Raw genomic sequence first — 19,848 nt, 5'->3', positions numbered from 1 at the left:
AACACATTACAGTTTTTGGCTGCAATGGAAACCTCAAAAGACGACATCAATCTTGAGTACTTGAGGAAAATCGTCAGAGAGTATCGACAAGCGACATCTACCACAGCATGGGCGTTCAGTGACGGCTACATTTCTCGCAAGGGCGAATGTCATGAGCACCCAGCTGTCTGTAAGCTTCTTCAAGAAGTCTTTGAATGGAACGGCATCGAGATTTTATTGCCAAATTCTTACGACACTGAGGTTCTTGAAGCAGTAGAGTTCTTGCTAAGGAAAACAAAGTTCTATTCACATGAATGTAAACTATGGTTTAATCGTGAAGAAGTCCAAGTGAACTGCCATAATGGTTTAGGCCAAATGCTGTCCACGGTGATGGAAGTCTCACCAAGAACTTCTGTTAGTATAATGTGTAATTTTTGCGTCTCTCGCAGATATGGAGCAATGTTTAGGTCAGCTCGTAGAGACGGACACAATAACCCTATCATTTAATGGAAAGTTGCAAGACAAAAACAAAAGTGACTTAATTAGCCTCTTAAAATGCTCCCAAGAGAAAGAAGCAGCTATCCAACTGAGTGTAATGATAGAAAGCACTGAAGATCTCAGAAACTTTGCACACTGTTGCACTGCATCACCTATCCCTAGGAGTGCAAAACTTGACTTGTGGGTCTACTGCGCCTCTGCAGAAATGCTGGACCCTCTCAGCGAGGTGTTCAAAGCCTACGGGTGGCAAAAACCGCTGTCTGTCGGTTTTAAGGACTCAGATTTGAGCGAATGGACTAAAGACATACGAGAGTTATTGAGGGGTGCTCTGCACAAGAGTTATGTCAAGCTGACCAATCTGAAACTCGAGGTTGTAGGTGACGCTAAGAACCACCTTAAAGATTACAAGGAAATGGCGTACGCAATAGCAGACGACACTCCGTGCAGCGTTGTGTTTAAAGGAGCAGCTCACAGTGATGACGTCATCTTAGTTTTGAACGGGATCAAGAAGAAGAAGAAAAGAACAAAAAGAAGATGAATTTTACCCCTGTCGCATTTAGTGGTTTACATTAACAAAACACCCCTGTCGCATTTAGTGGTTTACATTCACAAAACACATTTACACGGGTTTAACTCTTGGGTGAGACAGAGTAATTAAAGCATGCCACCATTACAGCATCTTCCAGTGGGTTCCTTTTGACATAAATAATGAATCGTGTACCTGACAGTGAGTTGACTGTTATAAAGACTACAGCAATGTTGAAGGATATGAATATATATATATATATATATATATATATATATATATATATATATATATATATATATATGTGTGTGTGTGTGTGTGTGTGTGTGTAAATTTTCTTCGATCTTGTTAAAAGGTTTACAATAATCTCTGTATTATTATTAACATTATTTTAATTATTCAGTTGATGAAACCTATTCATAAGCAACAAGCCACCAAAGGGGCCACTGACTTGAAATTCAAGCTTCCACAGAATATTATGGTGTTCATTAGGAGAAATGAAGAGGCAGAACAGGAAAACACAGAAAGAAGAGATTCCACTTATTAAATAAGAAAAGATTAAGTATCTAAAAATGTATTAAAATCCAATGAGAATAGCATTAGCGTAATAATGCAATGCATCTTGATTGAACTTCTGCAGAAGTTGCAATTGCACGATTTCCTCCTCTGGGAGGCTGTTCCACAGTCTAAAAGTGTGAGGAATAAAAGGACCTCTGGAACAGAGAAGTTCGACAGTGATCCACATTTACCGCATATTTGGTGGGGGGTGGGGGGGCCTTCTTGCTGGTTGAGTGGAGTCTGGTTGTTCTCACGGCAGATAAAGGTTATGTGGGATCAACTGTGAATGTGAAAGATCTCTGTTGAAATACCACTAACGAAACAAGTGACAAACAAGAGACCGTCCGTCGATGGAAGCGTCTCAGTGGCGTGGTTGGTATGGTGTTGGCGTCCCTGTTACCAACCGAGAGAGGTCCGCTCCAAGTTCGATATCATGATAAACAAAAAGAATTCAACACCAACAGTTGAAACTGGTGATACGAATATAGAAAGAAACACTAACAGAACGAAGGTTTATTTACAAGTTTACTAACAATGATAAATGCAGAATTGTGTCTCCTATTTACTTAAAAAAGGTAAAATCTTACAATGCGTGAACCGGGGAAACAGTGAGGTAATGAAAGTACTTGCTGGCCAGTTTTGAGACTCGAAGCGATGGCTTCACAAAGGAGAACGGTGGAACTTTAGTCATCTTCTTGACTCCGTACTGCGGAAAGCAATGTCTATTCTTGATACTCGAAGGGCAGGAACTCCTCGAAACCTAGTGTAGAAAGTTTCTTCTCTCAAGGCTTGCTCAACGTCGAAAACCCCATTCGTTCTCACTAACTGGACGACTTGACTCAAATTCGACCAAGCTCTCATGCGCAGACTTCCTCTCTTATCTTTCGTCTGTTCCTTTTTCTCTTATCTCTCTCTCTGATGATCTCTGCTCTGATCTCTCACTGATCTCTCTGCTGGTCTCTCACTGATGATCTCTGCTCTCTCACTGATTATCTCTCCTACTTCGTCAGTCCTATTTATATGGCAATCTGGGGATGGGGCCTGCCAGCGAACATCTCAGGCTCCCGAGAAGATGTGAACGTCTTAGAAGAATCTTGACGAAGTATTGCATCATGATTTCTGACCCATCATGAGAACAGGCGCCTCCAACACGTGCTCGAATGCCTCTTTGCTGCAGACCTACTTGAAGAAAATGCATTTTCATTTCCTTTAACTTATCATTCGTTGCTATGAAGCCATTACCATGACAGTTCCACCTCGATGGTCATGGGTTCGATTCCCGGCCATTCCATTGAGGAGTGAGAGATGTGTATTTCTGGTGATAGAGGTTCACTCTCGACGTGGTTCGGATGTCACATAAAGCCGTTGGTCCCGTTGCTGAATAACCACTGGTTTCATGCAACGTAAAAACACCATACAAACAAACATCCGTCGATGGTCCAAGTCATAACTGCTACTATTAGTAGAAACAGAAATCTACCACACAAACCACTCTTATCTGAAGAGAGATAAATCTCTGGCAGGAACAGAGATCCACACCGGAGAACCACAGATAACCTACAACAGGTTACACTGACTATATCACTGTTATCAATATGTGAGGCCCTACGTACATACCTAACTTTCTTGTGGCATTTGCTGAAACTTTCCTTAGAGGTTTCTCAAAAGTTAGATGTGAGTCAAAGGTTACACCTGGAATAGTTAAAAGCTTCAGACTCGTTCAATCCACCTGGAAGGGGAAGATGGAGTGGGAGATCTGTACGAGATCTGCCAATTCAATAGGTTGTTTCATTTTACTGGAGTTCAGCCTCATACCCCATGTCCCAAAGAAATGAAGCTGCTCAGGGCAGCTTCATTTCTCAAAAGAGGAGACTTTACTACACCCACAAGTGTTGCATCATCGGCATACTGAACAATCTTGTCTTCAACTAGAACTGAAGAGATACAACACATCCCATTGTGGGAACTTGTTTACATACAAGATATGTGACACGTGGAATAAACTACCACCAGAAGTTGTAAACAGCAACAGTGTGGTAGAGTTTAAAAGAAAGCTAGACAAAATCATTAGGACACTGTGAATGCACAGTAAAACCTGCTCCTAGAGATAAGTGAGCACACGATGACTCCTCTTAGGATGGACTAACAAGTCTTTGAGACATCCAAACCCTTGTAACTCCAGGCCAACATCCATGTCACTTGTACACTAAAAATATCAGTGGTCAAGAACACTGCCTGTGGAACTCCAGACAACAGGTCTTGGTTCGCTAAAGATCCCGTCCGCAGCAACTCACTGCTGCCTGCCTACCTGTAAGGCAATCTCGAAGTTATCCTAAATTATACTCACCAACACCAAGATTCTGAACTTACAAATAAGTGCATTGTGATTTATTAAATTAAAAGCACCACTTAAATCTATCTGAATTACTCTGTACTCCAAACCCTGATCAAGGTTAGTTCAAAAATCACAGAAATCAACTTTTTACTTTCCCTCTCTTATAAGAAAGTTTCTAATAATTACAAGGAAAAATTTATAATAATCACAAGGTAAACATTTTTATAACAATAACAATGGAAAAGTTATGATAATTGCAAGGAAAAATTTATGATAATTTCAGTGATAGTTATAATAAGTAGAAGGGAAATAATGATAATAACCAGGGAAAAGTTATAATAATTGTAAGGAAAGTTATGATAATTACAGGGAAAAATTTTAAATAATCACAAGGTAAAACATTTTTTATAATAATAACAATGGAAAAAGTTATGATAATTGCAAGGGAAAAAGTTATGATAATTTCAATGATAAAAAGATATAATAAGTAGAATGGAAATAATTATAACAACAAGGGAGAAGATATAACTGCAAGGGTCAAAATTAATAAAAATTTGCAAGGGAAAATTTTGATAATTGCGAGAGAGAAAAATTATAATAATTGCAAGGGAAAAAGTTATAATAATAATTGCAAAAGAAAAAAAGTTTTAATAATTGTGAGAGAAAAAATTATAATTGCAAGGGAAAAAAGTTATAATAACTGCAGGAGAAAAAAGTTATAATAATTGCAAGGGAAAAAAGTTATAATAACTGCAAGGAGAAAAAAAGTTATATAACTGCAATTGAGGGAAAAAGTTTATAATAACTGCAAGAGAAAAAGATTATAATAACTGCAAGAGAAAAAAGTTATAATAATTGCAAGAGAAAAAAGTTATAATAACTGTACGAGAAAAGTTATAATAACTGCAAGAGAAAAAAGTTATAATTATTGCAAGAGAAAAAGTTACAATAACTGTACGAGAAAAGTTATAATAACTGCAAGAGAAAAAAGTTACAATAATTGCAAGAGAAAAAAGTTACAATAATTGCAAGAGAAAATGTTACAATAACTGTACGAGAAAAGTTATAATAACTGCAAGAGAAAAAAGTTATAATAATTGCAAGAGAAAAAGGTTATAATAACTGCAAGAGAAAACATTTATAATAACTGCAGCGGAAAATATTATTTTACAAGGAAGAAGTTAGAATAATTACGAAGAAAATAGTTATAATTACTAGGTAAAAAGTTGTAACAATTGTAAAGAAAAAGATTTATAATAAATAAAAGAGAAAAAGTTATCATAATTGCGAGAGAAAAAATTATAATTACAGAAGGGAAAAAAGTTTTTGAAAAACTCAAAAATAAAGGAGTACCAAAAATAAATATTATTCAATAAAATGAGAGTAAGAATACAATAAACTCACTGACTACATACTTACATGAGAATTACGGACTATAATTTAGAGTAAAAACTAAACCGATAATTACAAGTAAACATCAAAAAGAAAATAAAAATTCAGTCTTACCTAGATGTCTTTATTCACCATCTGGCAACTCAGCGAGTCAACCAACGCTATATCAACAGCTATTTGTCGTGATGTGGTTTAATTAAATAACTAAAAGAGTAACGCATAAATAACGAAAAGTAATGGAATATCACCTCTCTATGTTAATTTTTCTTCCTAGCTTAAACCCATTTTTATATGGGGTCGCCATTGCGAATGAGTCGTCTCCATCGATTTCTGTCCTGTGCCTCGTTCTCACTTATACCTTTCAATTCCATATCTTCCCCTACACGATCACGCCATCTCTTTCTTGGTCTTCCCTTCCTCCTTCTACCCTGCACTTCCATTTTCATCGTATGTCTTCCAACATGACGTTCCTCCCTTCGTAACAGGTGTCCATACCATCGAAGCCTTCCTTCTTGTATTTTCTTCGATATTTCAGCTACCTTTGTCGATCCTCTTATATACTCATTTCTAATCCTATCTTCCCTTGTTACTTCCGACATCCATCTCAACATTCTCATTTCTGCTACATCCATCTTCTCTGTTTTCCTCATACTTGCTGTTTCTGTTCCATAGAACATTGCTGGTCTGACCACCGGCCTATGGAACTTTCCTTTCAATTTCAGAGGGACCTTCTTGTCACAGAGGACCCCTGATGCAGACCTCCAATTATTCCATCCTGCCTGAATTCGGTGTCTCACCTCTTGGTCCATGCTTCCACTATCCTCTAATACGGACCCTAAGTACTTGAACTTCTGTACTTTCTTTATTTCTTCCCCACCCAATCTTATGCTACTTCCACCGTCCTCAGTAATACTGGAACACATATATTCGGTTTTTGATTTGCTTATTCTCATTCCTCTCTCCTAAAGTGCTGCTCTCCACCTCTCCAACTCCTCCCTCCCCTCTGAACACAACACAATGTCATCCGCGTATAATATGCACCATGGCACTGCTTCTCTAACATCCCTGGTCATTACATCCATCACGATGTTGAAATACAACGAGATCGACGTTGATTTGTAATGGTCAGAATCGATATAAACCTTTAGCCTCTCTGATAGCCGTTTCGGTAGCGTCACTGTCCGATCCTGATTTCGTTCCCCGTCCAACTGGACGGTGGTTCGATCCCATGGGGGTACGAAATTATTATCAACTAAAAATTCCCCCTCGGTACATATATGAAAATATATCAATTCTGAGGTAGAGCGAATTAGATATTAAAGGACATTTGTAGCTCGAATGATTTATATGAATCACGGTGATGTGATAAATATTCGTATTAAACATACATATACAATGAAGATATCTCTAAGGCAACTAATTTTTATTTAATTCTGTAATTATATCTTTGAGGTCAACTAATATTGAAATTACAATGAAAAGTAAGTTGTATTAAAGCAAATTCTAAAAGATTTCGTGATAAGACATCTTTTGACCTTGCAATTACTGAACTACCAATCCAATTTATTTGGTGGTTGTTTTCACTTAAATGAATGAATATTGCATTAGATGTTTGCCCAGTTTTTACAGAATATTTATGCTGGCTTAATCTTACTTCTAAGCCCTTGCTCGACTGTCCGAGATAAAATGAGGGACAGTCCATACATGGAATTTTATATATCATGTTGTTGCTTTCTCTGGGGCCATTTTTTATTAACATTCCTTTTAGTGTGTTATTATAGGAAAAAACAAGGTTGACCTTAAAGGCTTTTAACAATGATTTAATGGTTTCAAATCTGTTAAAATAAGGCAAACTGAGAACTTACACTATAAAACTTTTTGTGGGCTTTATTATAACAAATATCTAATATATGTGAAGGATAACATAAATCTTCCCCTATTTTTCTTATGTATTCAATTTCTTGATCCAAATATTGTGGCCTGAATAGAAATGAACATAAGTTAACTTGTTGGTCAGTCTCCTATAAATAGTGAATTTACATTGAAATGGTTCTCTATGTATCAAAACATCTAACAAAGGGAGGCAATTGTCTTTTTCTAATTCTAGGGTAAACTTAATCGATGGTACCTGGTTATTTAATTTAGAGAGTAAATCATTTACATCAATACCGACAGGCAGAACAACTAAAATATCATCAACATGGTGAATTTTATCAACAAATATTTGGCATGGCAATGGGCAACCCTTTATCGCCACTCCTCTCAAACTTGTACATGGAATTCTTTGAAAAACGCTACTTACCTAATAACAATTATATTCCTAAGGAAGTCAGAACCTCATCTTGAAGACACAACAGAAAGTTTGGACACCATAGTTATCACCAATCAATCAATTAGAGGAATTTTTGGGATGTCTCATTCTCTCCCAAAGGCAGAAAGTGCTGTGGCACCTCCAGACACAAACATGGATTCCCCTAGCAATGTTCCAGGGGCATCTGGGGTTATCCAGACATTGGCAAGTCTCGCAACATCTCAGGAGGCAGATGCGAGTACTGATGATGATGTCAAAGATCTCATCCGACACGCGTAGCAGGTGCCCTCTCTCTGCAAACATTGTCAACTAGGCTAATAAGCTCACATAAATACAAAAATATGCTATTTGTTACCCAAAGCAGATGAACATAAAATGGAACAAAATGATTTAATAAGTCATATTTAAAAAACCCAAGTCTGCCCCACAAAGAACTGTAAATAATCATTCCACTCTCCTGGATTAGTCTAAGTAATCACTCCAAGTCTCAAATTGTCAATTGCTAAATTTTAAGTCAGGTTTAGAGAATCCCGCTTCTAGAACAATGATATGGGACCCATCTGTAACGAGATATATTCATTATATTCCCTACTATACAATGTTAAATAAATGTATACACTTCACACTTCTCTCTTTTCAAAGGCAACCGTTCCTAAGTCATTTAAATATGTGCCATACCTTGAGATGGGCTTTTCCTCAACACCTGGTGTCCTCTCGACCGTCTTTCTTCTTATCTCAAAGGAATGTGTCTTTCTCTTAAGTGGCTCAAACGACTGGACCTGTTATGCACGTACAAATGAATGTACATATCTACCACGCCTCAAGATCACCCGCAGCAACAGCCCAAACAGCCACAAGCCCAAAATGCACACACATCAGATTCCTTCGTCCAAGGAAGGCGCTCTCTGGGCACACCCTGTTTCCAAGCCAGGGAAGCTTACACATGTAATTCACTAACGCATCAATTCATACCTATAAGACCACCGTCGTCCTGGATTCCTTCTTAGGACCCCAGAACGATGGAGGTTCGGAGGGCGGAAGCACCGATCCTTCCCTGAGGTCGTTGTGCTGACGAATCAGCGCAATGACCTCCACAAAAGACCTCTGGATCTCGGGAGTGATCGCGTCCTGAGGCGATGGACCATCAAATCCATCCAGGCCTATCAGCTCTCGAGACCCTCCTCCTTCAGCAGGAGGAACCCCGTCAAACCCCTTGTGGCCTCCTCCAACCACTTGAGCATACGACCTGCTCGGTCCCAGGACCATGCCAGGCTTGTAGGCTCTCATGGCGGGACCGTGTGGAGTGTGCTCCTCATGGTCACTCTTAATCGCCTCGCCCCTCCTGGTGTAGCCTGAGGAGGTTGAAGGGATAGGAGAGGAATACCTGACACTCCCGCCCTGCCTACCAGCAAAGCCGGTGGGCTGGGAGGACTGCAGGCGATCACCAACCCGCGGTGGCGACCGAGCTGCAGATCTAGTCCCGCGGTCTCCCTGGGGAGAACCACTGGACCAAGGACGGTAGCGACGGTCCCGAGCATCAGGAGAGCTGCTACCAGTCAAGCGAGCCGTCCGGTCCCGGTGGGAGCGGCGGTCGGGAGACCGGTAGAGTCCACTGGCATGGTGAGAGTGCACCGTCCTCTCGACACGTCACGGTACCTGACTCAGCCGAGACTGGGCCTGGTGACTGGGGGGACCATCGAGTCAGCCCTGGGAACCGGGGTATCGCTGCGAGAGCGATCGCTGACCTGGCGAGAGTCACCTGAGCGACTCCCACCAGTCTTCCACTCTGTGCCTGGGTCCTGGCAGCAATCAGGCTCAACCGTCTGGACCCTGCCGGTGACTGTACACTTGGTGACGCTCGGGAGCGAGAGGCCGAGATGGTTCCCGGTGCAGAGGTGGGACCTCTGGAACCAGGAGACGAGGTACCAGCGGTAGCTGGTGGCCCACTGTCCCTGTCTTCTTCTTCCCTGGGGAAGGAGAGACGGGCCCTGTTCCTTCCAGCGGAAGACCCACCTGTTCCACCGGAGTGGGACAGACCCTTAGAAGTTTCTGTGCGAGACTTCTTTGTGGGGGGGGGGGGGGGTGGGGGGGGGGGGGGGGGGGGGGGAGACCACTTGCTTCTTCCTTGGCTGTGGGGCCTTGGAAGTTGAAGGGGAAGAGGCGGCAGCAGACGATGACACCTTCCTCTTCTTCGTCAGCTTGTTCAGGACCACCGTCAGATCCTCCATCCAGGATGGAGCTGGGGCAGTTGCGGTAGCCCCACAGCCGAGGAAGAAGAAAGTGGTCTCCCCCCCCCCCCCCCCAAACCCCCCCAAAAGAAGTCTCACACAGAAACTTCTAAGGGTCTGTCCCACTCCGGTGGAACAGGTGGGTCTTCCGCTGGAAGGAACAGGGCCCGTCTCTCCTTCCCCAGGGAAGAAGAAGACAGGGACAGTGGGCCACCAGCTACCGCTGGTACCTCGTCTCCTGGTTCCAGAGGTTCCACCTCTGCACCGGGAACCGTCTCGGCCTCTCGCTCCCGAGCGTCACCAAGTGTACAGTCACCAGCAGGGTCCAGACGGTTGAGCCTGATTGCTGCCAGGACCCAGGCACAGAGTGGAAGACTGGTGGGAGTCGCTCAGGTGACTCTCGCCAGGTCAGCGATCACTCTCGCAGCAATACCCCGGTTCCCAGGGCTGACTCGATGGTCCCACCAGACCGATCTCATGCTGAGGCCAGGAAGAGGTCCCCCCAGTCACCAGGCCCAGTCTCGGCTGAGTCAGGTACCGTGACGTGTCGAGAGGACGGTGCACACTCTCACCATGCCAGTGGACTCTACCGGTCTTGCACGATGTACCGGATGCAATAGTGACTAGCTTTGATGAAAAGATTGAACCTACTTCAGACAAAGAATTACTTTATTCCCAAATTGAGAAACATATGTCTAAATGTCCCGCTGTAGATAGTACAATTTTTAATGGGACAGGCCCGAGGAATAGGGTGCAAAGAGACAGAATTTTCTTCTCCCCATCTGTGTGCAAAAGTTGAATATAACAAAAGATCGATCGATCAAAGGCAACAGCAGTTGAGCTTTTTTAACTGCAATAAACCAGGGCATCCAAAGAAAATGTGTAGAGCTAAATATTGTGGAATGTGTAAAAGTGCGAATCACTATTGGCAATCTTGTCCGGCTCAGATACGGAGAGATGCGAGGCCTACACCTCAAAGTTCTGGGAGTTATAATGTGAGGACTTCCCAGTCAGGTCAAACCAGAGGGCATAGGGATCGGCGAAACTTTTGGAAGCCCGATCAACAAAAAGGGTACAGGTAATTGGTGCATGCCATTGTGGTCTCGTGGGGGACGCCCCAGAGCACAGGCCTATAGTTTATGGAACAGCAGGGGATGTGGATATCCCAGTTTTTATAGACACAGGTGCGTCTATAAATTTAATGGACTATAATTTGTATCAATCCATGTTCTCCCATTACCCTTTGAAATCCTCAATGGAGACGGTGTGTGATGTGCAAGCCCATAGATTAAATACCCTGGGTTTTGTTCAAATACAGTTTATTATCGGTGACAGAGTACTAACAGAACCATTTTTGGTAATGAAAGGGATTGCGTTGGGCAATAGACTTTTGCTGGGTCATCCTACGTGTAGGAGACACAAGATTTCGATCCATACGGGAGTTAATGGGATAACAGTCGGAATACCTGGTGTTTTTCTTCCTTATGAGGACGTGATTAGAACGGAGGACATGGAGATTGTTGAAAAAGGAGATGTGTTTGGTGATACTAATGGTAGTGATACGGGAGTTACGGAGAGTGGTAATATTAAAACCCACATTGGTGATATGGGAAATGATTGTGGGGATCCTATCGGAGTTCACGGTGATAACAATTGTGATGATGATATTATGGATGGGGATACTGATACTAATATTAATGTTATTTCTGATACTAACAATGCTGGTGATAATACAAAGGGTGGTAATGTGTATGGGGTGGTGGAAAGGGGAGGTACTAACCACAAATATAGAGTTTTTTTATTGGAGGATACTGTGTTAATGCCTGGTTCATAGACTATGGTAAAAGTCAAATTGAGGGAAGTGAGAAAACCTACGGAGGTGTGTGTTATAGAAAATAGCGAGAGGCTTAGAGGGTTTATTAGCACAGCATCATTGAACAGTGTATCCAAGGATGGAATTACTTGGTTAGAATTACTAAACTGTAATGATACGGTTAGGAAATACCAAAGGAATACATATATATGGGATTTCCAAGATTGGGGTTATGATAGTGGTTCAGTGGCTATCGTAGAGGGGGAACCTGAGTTTTCAGAGGCAGAAATGCAATCAAGGAAACGAATATTTAGAGAACATTTAGCTAATGTGGATTATAGAGAACATGTTGAGGCAATAAGAGAGCTCTTGGCAGAATTTGGGGATACGGTAGCCTTACAAGGTGATAAATTGGGGTTGACTAATGTGTTAGAGCATAAGGTAAATTTGGAGAGTGGCACAAAACCTATTTATATTCCTGCATACTGCATACCTTTCAAAATCAGAGAACAGGTAGAGAAAGAGGTCAATAGATGGAGGAAGAAGGAATCATTAGACCTAGCGTGTCTCCTTACAACTTTCCCTTGTTAGCGGTGCCTAAGAAGGACGGTTCTGTCCGTGTATGCGTCGATTTTAGGCGTTTAAATGATAAGACAATCCCTGACCGCTATCCAGTTGCGTGCATACCAGATCGTTTTGTTGAAATCGGGGGACATAATATTTATAGCTCAATTGATTTGGCGCAGGGTTTTTTTCAGGTCCCTCTTAGTGAAAGTAGCAAGGAATATACAGCTTTTTCAATGCCCAAGGGACACTGAATTTACGCGAATGCCTTTCGGTTTATTGGGCACTCTGATGACTTTTACCAGGTTGGTGAACACAGTTTTGCATGGGTTTTTGGGTAAAAATGTTTTTGTGTATATGGATGACATATTGGTCGCAACAGACACGATCGCGCAACACCTGGAAGTGCTTGCAGAAGTACTTAGGGGGCTTAGATTAGCGGGGTTGAAAATTAAACTAGCTAAGTGTTCATTTTTTAAAAAACAAATCACATATCTAGGCCATGTCATATCTAAGGAAGGGGTTAGAGTAAATGACGATAAAGTCATCGCCAGTTTCTTCAGGAGGTTTGTGAAAGGGTTCTTTAATATAGCAGCTCCCCTAACTGATGTATTGCAGGAAGATGTTCAATTTCAATGGAAGGAACCCCAGGCAGAGAGTTTTCAAAAGCTCAAGGACGCGCTAATGAATCCCCGTTTTGAAGTTTCCAGATTTTAGCAAACCTTTTATATTAGTGACCGATGCCAGCCAGGAAGGTATAGGTGCTTGCCTTATGCAAAAGTTTGATGGGAAATTCCATCTCATAGCCTTTTATAGCTGGAAGGGCAGCAACGAGAGATCAATGGCTACCATAGATAAAGAAGCCTTTGCAATAGCGTCGAGCTTGGTTCATTTTAAAATGTTACTGATGGGAAATAAAGTAGAAGTTTTTACAGACCACAAGCCATTATTAGATCTTTTTAATAAACCCGATTTGTCACCTAAAAGAGCTCGATGGTTTTTAACTATTAGAGATTTTGATGCAAAGCTCAAATATATAGAGGGCAAATTTAAGGTAGTTGCAGATGCTCTTAGTAGAAGTTTTCATGACACGGAAGGATTCCAAGTCGCGCAAGTCACTAGTGAGGCTATACAATGGGATATGGCCTCTCATAGAGCAAAGGCAAGATGAAGACGAGATTCTAGCAGACGCAAAAGCGTTTCTTGGAGGGGAATTAGTCAGGAAACGTTATAAGTTCCCTTTTTCGGGTTTGGAGTTATAAGGTAATCTATTGGTTAGGAAAATTAAATATAAATTGAGAACCAGTGAAAGTAAAGGAGATAAGATACAGATCGTAATTCCGAAAGTCCTAATTCCAGTGGTTTTGGATATAGTTCATTGCAGGTTCGGTAGTCCACACTTGGGAATAGAAAAAACGTATGATGAGGTTCGTGCTAAATACATTTGGAAAAACATGGGGAAAGATGTGGAAAATTTTGTGAGAAATTGTACAGTGTGCAACGCATGCAAGCCTGCAAGGATAACTTCATGCAAATTAGGATCGTATCCCATACCGAGTAGACCTTTTCAGAGAATACATATGGATATCCTGAGAAATTTTTGTGAGTCTAGATATGCAAACAAGTACTTGTTAGTGATAATAGATGAACTTACAAGGATAGTAGAAATTTCCCTCTTAAGCATAAAATGGCTGAAGAAGTAGCTGTGGCTTTTTTCAATGGCGTCATTTGTAGATACAGCTCACCTGAAGTTCTATTGACCGACAATGGTAGAGAATTTGTGAACAAAACTTTGGAATGTTTAGCGGAAGTCATGGGGATACAGAAAGTAACAATTATTCCATACAGACCTAAGGCTAATGGGTTGTGTGAACGAGTGAACAGGAAAGTGCTCGAGGCTCTCAGGAAACCGGTAGGTGGTAATGATAAGAACTGGGACAGATATGTTGATGTTGTTAGACATAGTATTAACACTATGGTTAGTGATTCCATTAAAATGTCTGCATTTGAAGCTTTGTTTGGTTGTCCAGCACGAGGCACGTTTGATTTGCTAACTATACCTCATCATAGGGAGGATACGATCGAGGCGTTGGTATCCACAGCGAGAGAGAGACATGCTTGTCTCAGCCGTAATCTCGAATCCACAACCAGAGAGATTGTACAGAAAAGCCTTAGTAAAACATCTGATCCCAAGATCAATGTCGGAGACAAGGTATTTTAAAAAATTAACGTGAGAAACGAGCTGAACTACAAATTAGGCCCGAAGTTTGAAGGTCCTTTTAAAGTCATTGAGGAAAAAATTGGAAACAGATTTGTAGTCTTAGAGGAAAAAACAGGTCGGTCGAGGTTAACACATATCTCAAATTTGAAAAGAACTGGTTGTGGTGATTAATATATCGTCACGCAATTGCATTTTTTAAAATTTTTTTTTCTTGCTGTCTGGTTTTTGCAATTTGGTGGTGGAATGTTTTAACGTTTTTTTTTCTCTCTTTCATTTTCTTTACTGTTTTTATTTTTTATTTTTGCGCAAACAGCGGCGTTTTGACGTAAGATTCGGGGGTTAATATTTTACTTGGAAAGTTGTTTGGAAAGATGGCGAATTTTTGTTTTAGCTGAGAAATGTGATGATAAAAATGTGATAATTCCAGTGTGTATGAGATTTGAGGCTGAATTTCTGGGGTTTTACGTGCCGAAGAGTGGGGCCATTGTGGTTCCTTTTGGGTGTTGTGGCTATTGGGATGAGTGACACTACTGCATTGTGGCTTTATATAATTGCGGTAATGTTGTGGGGTAGTTATGTTTTAAGGACAATTTTTTTAGGCACCTTGGTGATATCCTGGAGATAAGTTTGTGAAATGTGGCTATATGGTGTTAGTATAAACTATTTGGAGAATAATGGTTTCTGGCATTGCAAGTCTGACTAGACAAATCTATAGTGCGGTTCGAAGCACCTGAGGTGTTCACAGGTGGATTTTTGCTGATAATGCTGTGATGAGTCCGGTTGCTGATTTTTTCCTTTGGAGTTGATTACTCGGAGATTTGCACTATTTTCGAAGATGTTGATTTTGGCATTCCACGGAGATGTATCATGTAAGGGGTTGTTTCCGGTCGTTTCTGGTCGATGAGATTGTTGCGGTAGCAAATTCCGTAACGGTACATACTGCATTTTTGGGGAAAATGTTGGATTATATATATGTTTTTTCTTCTCTTATGTGCGCTTTGTAATGGGGAAAGTTCACTTATTATTGTTGTTATTATTTAAAAAAAAAAAAATTCTTTTCCTACAAGATTTGTCGTAACTGGAGTTAAGCATTTCTATTTTAGACAGGAGATATAATTTGTCGGGGTATGTGAGTTAGATAGAAGGGGTGTTCGGCATTGTATTTCATGGAGGTTAGTTATATAAACAGTAAAACGGTTTTTTTTGCTGTTAGACATTATGGGTTCTCTTTTGATAGTGTGTTTGTCAGATATGAGATTACTTGTGAGGATTCAGTGGGTAAAGACTATATTTTGTTTAGTGATTAATTTTTAATATTTGGCTAGGAGATTGAGTATATTAATTAATGACAGATTTGTGGGTAAAGCAAGACTTTACTATGCATTTCTGGCAAATAATAGTGTGTTTTTCTTTAATATCTCCCATACTAATTACTTGATCAGAATAGTACTTTGACACAGCACTCTATAGACCTCCCCCTAATTTTTGATACTATAATGCATTTTCAAATCCCTTTAATTAAGGTGTCTACTCTTGGCCTAATAAAGCCTAAGCCAAGTGAATCGGGTTAGTAGGTAAAGCAATTCGAATACCTACACTCCCCCATCCCTCCCCTCTCCTTCCCTCCCTCCCTCTGTCTTCACCCTCCCGCTATCCCTCCAGTAACCCCCTTTCCTAGGGCCGCATACTCAAAACAAGCCTTACGCAAAGGTGCCTTTTGACAAAAGGCGCCTTTCCCAATGGCTCGCCGAAGGCGCCTTTCGACGAAGGCGAAATCGTATACACAAAGATTTTCAAAGGCGCCTTGGACGTGCCTTTGCACGAAAAGGCTGCCTTTTTGTCAAAGGCGCCTTTGGATAGTCCAGCCAATCACATCGCCTGTATCATAGCGTGCCTAGAGAATGAGAACCAATCACGATACAGCAGCATATCAGCTGATTGTTGATGGCAGAGCGATTAAAGAGCGACATGATGGACCCTGTGGCTAATAAAAGGAAGCAACCTCCCGAATTTAGCATAGACTAATTGCCATACATACCTAGATTGAAGCAAGTTTTGGCTAGGCCTTGGCTTATGTTGTACTGTTAACTTCATGCTATTTTTGATATTTGCCTAGTAGGCTATATGTTAGGCTATGCAAAAATATCCTATGATATTGCTTAGAAATAAATGTTGTAGCCTAAGCTGTGATGATATGCCTAGGCCTGTGGGTATTATTGCATAAGTTGCCAATACCTATGCCTTGCCTAACAGATCATTTTATTTTGATATATTTTACACAATTCTAAGAGATTTTTCATGTATGGCATTTCTACCGGATATGAATGTTACCCATTTATTCTTTGGTTAGGTTAGGATAAAAAGTTAAGGAGCTTTTGAAGAATAGCAGTCCCACATGAACATGGGACCTGTTCAAAAGGGTAAAATTGGGGTCCAAATTGTTAAAAGGGTCTTATCTACAAGACCGATTCTTAACCTAGCCTAACCTTAACCTAACCTAACCATGCCTAGTTGTGACTCAAGTAATTGTTATGTACTCTATCTGTGGTATCAGTGTCACTTTTTTTCTTTTGATGAGGTAGAGATGTGGGAAGTCATTGATCGTAATTACTGTCAATAATTACACAATTACATTGATGTTTCTTTTCCAGTTATTGCAGTAGCTAATTTCTGTATTATTATCTTTTTAGGTAGTGGTCCTCATGAAATTTTAGCTCTAGAACCTTCAGAGGAAGCTTTGGTAAGATTGGGCCTACTGGAGCAAGAAGCAGTTGAGATGTTGGCAAATGTTTCTCATATTTTTCAGGGTATATTGTCTAATCAAAAAGAATTAGCTGAAAGTGTAAAAGAATTAAATGGAAGTGTAAGGGTAATAGCTGACAGCATGGTAACCATGACTGATATCCTTAAGAAATATTATGCATAATTTTTTTTTAAAGTGGTAGTACTTTTAATACAGTCTATACAGTAGTAAAATTTTTTTTTTTTTCATACCATCCCTTATATGTTCCTATACCAAGGGTGCCCATAATGTGTGTGATAAATGTCATATACCTTTTCATTATTGAGATTAGTTTTTTGTAAGTTTTTTTGTTTAAGAGTAATGTGATATACTACCTCATTGTCTTATGCTAATCACTCCATTATTTAATGAGGTTTATTTTATTTATTTTTCCTCCATTTACTCTTGTTATATCGTGCTACTTGTGATCTCGTGTTATAGTAATAAGTTTAGTAGTTTTTGTTTATTTACAATGTTATTTCATGTTATTTCTCTATTGTGGCTATAATGCATGTTTTCTTATTTATAATAGTATAAAATGATACCTCTGTGATCTCAGTTTCCTCTACCTTATTGTAAGTTTTTATTTTTTATTTACTTTAGTATGTTATTTCTTTCCTGCAGATAATGTACTATGTGATACACTGACATTGCTATTATCAAGGGTCATTCAGTGATACAGTAACCTATTTGTATCTAGGTAATATGAATATCAAATTCAGTTATTTCATAACTTATTTGTATCTAGGTGGCATTTATTTCATAATGTGAGTCACTGTATGTAGTACTGACGGTGAGTGTTATTAACTGTTAGCGTTAGTGGTGATAATTAGAAGTGAGACTAGAATAACTTGCTTCATTTGCCTACTCCAATTCACGAGCACACGTGGAATGAAGAGACATCAGATTGACCACTTAGTTATATACCTCCTGAAATGAAGACCATGCAAGAAAGCAAATTTAAAAATAAAAAAAGAACTCAAGAATATCCTATTCTGTGGGAGTCCGATGAAATCTAAGAATAGGCTCATTTGAAAACGTACCATGTCCAGGAGTGACGAGAGAGCATACCAAAACAAAGTGCTATGATGTCATAAGTCAGCTACCTCACAGGGAACAAAGCATTGCCATGTCGTGATTTTGAAGACCATTAATAACTCTTAAAATACAGAGGTTTGTTTTATAATTAACAAACGTTTACCGCATGCCAAATGCATGATGATGATGCACGTGCGCGAACTGAAGCAACAAAAAGACACTATTATTTAATTGTTTAAAAAAAAAAAGCAAAACTAAATCATGGCCTTACTGCAGTCAGTTCCAAACTTCCCAGAGTCGAGTCTAGAATCAAGAGTCGACAATAATCAGACTCAAGACTGGAGACGAAAGACGCAGTCACTCACTCGCAATGACTCCCAGTTTGTCATTCATGAGTGAAAAACGCCGAAGGAAACACACGTAAAAACGCGAAAAAAACAAGCAGCAAAGACGTTGCTGTCCCACAAGGTGAGGTTTCGGTGTCCCTCAAGTTTCTAGGACGTTTGGGAAGAAGTGTATAGTTCCTTATTAAGGCCTGTCCACACTAGGAAACAGTTTAGAAACAAAGTTTCCAAACTGTTTGTCAACAGCTCGGAAACTGTTTGCAAACAATTGTTGTCAGCTAGAATGTCTGTTGGTGCAGTAGCCTCTGTACTCGAGGAGGGGGATAGGAGAAAGAACAGGAAGATGTCTGAGGGAGTTTTTAGAATAACGAGCGTGTCACACAGACAGCATACAAATGTAGACATGTATAGGTACACCCAGTTATACATATTGCTGTCGCCCCGCCAGGTCTGGCTCGGTGAGATCATGCCCTTCTTGCCCTGAAAGTGGTCCGTGTTCAAACAACCAGTACATATTTAAAATAGTTCGAAAGGGAGGAGGATGGAAATTACGGTAATCATGCAAAGAAATGCAATATTCAATGAAATATATATGGACAGAAAGAGAGAGAGAGCGAGCTTTTATTCCTGTTTAGTTATTAATCTGACTGATATACTTGAAACCTTCTGCTTTAGGAAACTATGTTATATATTTTTTGGAAAATAATTATTATGAAATCTTATTACATCATATTGTTTTTAATCGTTATCATATTTTCTAAATAAAAATGCCTTAAACAAAGTTGGAACTGACTATTCATATTAACATTATTCAGACAACAATATCCTTTTTAATTATCCTATAACCAGCTGCATGTTCTCTCTCACTCTTCTGTCCTCCGTCTTATATCGACTGGATTGACTATTTAAATAATGGTAGATGTTTGATATGTTATTTAGATTTAGCCAAGGCTCACAAAACCGTAAATGGCTTGACAGGTTCACTTATCAATATTTATAAGCAGTTACTACTAACCCTTAAACGCCGAAGCGGTAAAATAAAAATCGTCTTCCGTGTGCCGGGGGGGTTTCGGAGTGAGCGCGGAAGCGGAAAAAATATTTTTTTCAAAAAATCACAGCACGCTTAGTTTTCAAGATTAAGAGTTCATTTTTAGCTCCTTTTTTTGTCATTGACTGAAGTTTAGTATGAACATAGAAATGAAAAAATAAAATTATCATATAAATAATGTGATATATGATAGAGCAAAAACGAAATCTCA

At 40.0% G+C, this 19,848-nt stretch overlaps 1 protein-coding gene across 4 annotated transcripts in view; it reads left to right on the top strand.

The window, feature by feature from the left end:
• LOC135205020 (uncharacterized) overlaps nucleotides 1–19,848 on the top strand; it is a 56,734-nt gene that overhangs the window by 16,628 nt on the left and 20,258 nt on the right. For 2 of the 4 annotated variants that reach the window (XM_064235272.1, XM_064235271.1), the window contains exon 1: nucleotides 18,498–18,713. The exons of the other annotated variants lie outside the window; for them this stretch is intronic. The gene's annotated coding sequence lies outside the window, so the exon portion shown is untranslated. Of the gene's footprint in view, nucleotides 1–18,497; nucleotides 18,714–19,848 lie in introns of those variants that run through there. 4 annotated transcript variants of the gene reach the window in all.

Source organism: Macrobrachium nipponense, chromosome 48 (genome assembly GCF_015104395.2).
Source record: "Macrobrachium nipponense isolate FS-2020 chromosome 48, ASM1510439v2, whole genome shotgun sequence".
Lineage (NCBI taxonomy): Eukaryota > Metazoa > Arthropoda > Malacostraca > Decapoda > Palaemonidae > Macrobrachium > Macrobrachium nipponense.
This window is presented reverse-complemented; position numbering and strand designations above follow the sequence as displayed.